The sequence below is a fragment of the Caretta caretta genome, chromosome 14, assembly GCF_965140235.1.
Source record: "Caretta caretta isolate rCarCar2 chromosome 14, rCarCar1.hap1, whole genome shotgun sequence".
Lineage (NCBI taxonomy): Eukaryota > Metazoa > Chordata > Testudines > Cheloniidae > Caretta > Caretta caretta.
This window is the reverse complement of record NC_134219.1, coordinates 46,897,692-46,899,919: the sequence shown is the minus strand read 5'-3', so window position 1 is coordinate 46,899,919 and position 2,228 is coordinate 46,897,692. Positions and strand designations below refer to the sequence as shown.

Sequence of the window (2,228 nt, the reverse complement as noted above, 5' to 3'; positions counted from 1 at the left end):
TCGTCTCCCCCCACAGGCACTGTCCCGGTTCCTGATCCTGCTTGCGTAGCAGTGGTGGGGGATTTGGACAATCGGCGGGTCCCCACAATCCCCCATTGAGGCCCGAGCCCTGGAGCTGGTGTGGGTGGGGCAGGAGGGTCCCTCGCTAACAGGTTCTCTCTCGCTATACCCCACTCCTGGTGGGTCCAGGATGAGGGGCAGCAGCTCCTGTTCCTTCAGGCCATCTACCCCGCCTGTCTGGCTGCACGGGAGAGAGGGGAGGACACGCTGGAGCCGCGCTGCTGCAAGGCGGCTGTGGTGAAGAGGATCGTGGTGAGTGAGACACGCCATACGGCAGCTGGCGGGAGGAGAGGGATCCCGCTGGCCATGTGGGGCACTGGCTGTGTCATCTCCTCACTGGGAGGTGTCAGTCGGGCCTGAATCTCACACGCTCCTTTGTCTCCTTCGCATCTCACAGGAGCTCATCGAGGAGCTTCCCGACGACTCGTCACCCAGCGCCGTCCTCGCCCACTCCCTGGCTGCAGTGGGGAACCTCTGGTACTGAGACAGCCCCACCCCCCACCCCGCCGGCTCCCCTCACCCCAGTGCTGCTCAGGCCCAAGGCTGGGAGTCACCGTCACTGTCCCGCCCAGGTCACCTCCCAAGAGTGGCGGCTCTGGCAGAGATGGTGGGGTGGGAAGGGTCACTCTCTCCTGGCGGGGCTCTTCTTTTCACTCCCATCACATGACAGGGGCCTTGGGGAGGGGCTCATTCCCGGGCTCAGATACAGGAGGGGCAGCAGGCTCCAGGGAACAGGAACTATTCTTGTCCTGCCACTGTCTGTCTGGGACGTCTTGGCCTTGTCATTCCCGAGCTCAGTGCCTCAGTTTCCATTCTCGCCAGCCTGTGCCTCTATCCCTGTGGGTTGGTGTCCGTGTTGGCGACAGTCCCACCCCCGTACTGCACAGTCTAATACCAGCTCCTCTCTCTTGCCAGCACCATGAAACCTGCCCTGGAGCCAGACCTAGAGACCCACCTCTTGCGAGCTGCCCTTCACTCCGTCTTCACCCTGGGCACGGAGAAGGACACCACCGGCATCCAGGTACCTCCTCCTCCTCCATCCTCCTCCTCTTCCAGAGTGGTCCTCGGTCCTGCTCCCTTGATTCGCTGGAGCTCCAGATTTAGGGGTGGGGTAGCGGAGATGGAACAAGCTGCAGGGTTGGATCCTTCCCTCCAGCAGGGAAGAGATTACCCCTCTCTGGGGGATTTCTTTCTTTCTTTCTTTCTTTCTTTCTTTCTTTCTTTCTTTCTTTCTTTCTTTCATAAGCCCTGTTTTGCCCAGAAGCCCAGCTTCCATCCATAGCAACTTGGCTGTTTCATACTCTTCTGCCTACAAGGCCCTGTGCAGAGACCTGCTAAGCTCATGGATCAAAGGTCCAGGGGTCATCAATTCTTGCGAATTGCCTACAGTGGGATGTGAAGGAGAGAGGCCAGGAGATGTGTTTGGGAGTCTCCCCAGTGCTTCCCAGAGACCCCTCTTCCCATCCTGTGGCAGGTGTAGGCCCAGGTTCCCTAACTCTGACCCATGCTTTGCAGGCTCTGCAGAAAGTCATCCCAGAGGTCCTGGATGCCATGCTGGGGAATCTGCTGGCAGAGTCCCCAGACACAGACAGGCTCCACTTCATCTTGGAGGTGAGCCCCATTTTACCTGAACTCTTTGGGGGACTGGTAAGGAGAGCCTGGGAGATCCATTTTCTACTCTGTCCTCCTAGCTGGGTCCCCAGTGGGCCGTCCTTGGTTGGGGCGGTCAGTGCAATGCAGTGTCAGGTCCTTCCTTCTTGAGGGACAGAGGAAGGAGCTGGGACTTCAAGCCAGAGCTCTGCCTGGTTCTGCGGAGCACGAACCACAGGGCTCCTGGCTGTCTTGGGGAGTGAGAGTCTGAAAACCCACCCTTCCCCAACCCTCCAACACACACACCCCATGAGATTGGGGAGATGGTTCTCAGACAAGAGGCACACGCTCCTTCCTAGAGAAACAGGAGGACCCCAGGGAATGAGCCCTTCCCTCTGATCTGCTCTGAAATTCCTGGGGGGATTGTGCTCTCAGTCACTCCCTACACCCCCCCAAGGATTTGCGTAGCAGGGAAGGGCGAGGGTTCAGTCTCCTTTCTGGTGAACTGTTCAGGAATCAGGAGTTCTGGGAGGATGGGACCAGCCCCGACCCCGAACATTGTCCCAATCTAGAGAGAC

At 59.0% G+C, this 2,228-nt stretch overlaps 1 long non-coding RNA gene across 1 annotated transcript; it reads left to right on the top strand.

The window, feature by feature from the left end:
• Window positions 1-255: 255 nt before the first annotated feature.
• LOC142069024 (uncharacterized) lies at window positions 256-1,044 on the top strand. Its single transcript, XR_012664884.1, has 3 exons — window positions 256-312; window positions 458-537; window positions 976-1,044. It is a non-coding gene; the product is annotated as an uncharacterized LOC142069024 (long non-coding RNA).
• Window positions 1,045-2,228: the final 1,184 nt, after the last annotated feature.